This window comes from Sinocyclocheilus anshuiensis, unplaced genomic scaffold (genome assembly GCF_001515605.1).
Source record: "Sinocyclocheilus anshuiensis isolate Anshui unplaced genomic scaffold, SAMN03320099.WGS_v1.1 scaffold773, whole genome shotgun sequence".
Taxonomy (NCBI): domain Eukaryota; kingdom Metazoa; phylum Chordata; class Actinopteri; order Cypriniformes; family Cyprinidae; genus Sinocyclocheilus; species Sinocyclocheilus anshuiensis.
The window spans coordinates 823,800-824,063 of NW_015539930.1; positions in this window are offsets into that span (position 1 = coordinate 823,800).

Consider the following 264-nt stretch of genomic DNA (forward strand, 5'->3'; position numbering starts at 1 on the left):
GACTCTCTAAGGACCACAGCTGGAGAATTGCAGAAAATAGTTGAGTTTCGGGGTCAGAAAACCTTTTTAAAAAATTGTCAAACAGCACCTACATCACCACATGTTGTTTTGGAGGGTTTCAAGAAAAATTCTCCTAGCTCATCCAAAATCAAACTCTAGCATATTCAGTCAGACACGACTGGAACTTCAAATGGGACTGGCTTCTATGGTCAGATGAAACTAAAAAATTAGCTTTTTAGCAACAAACACTCAAGATGGGTTTGG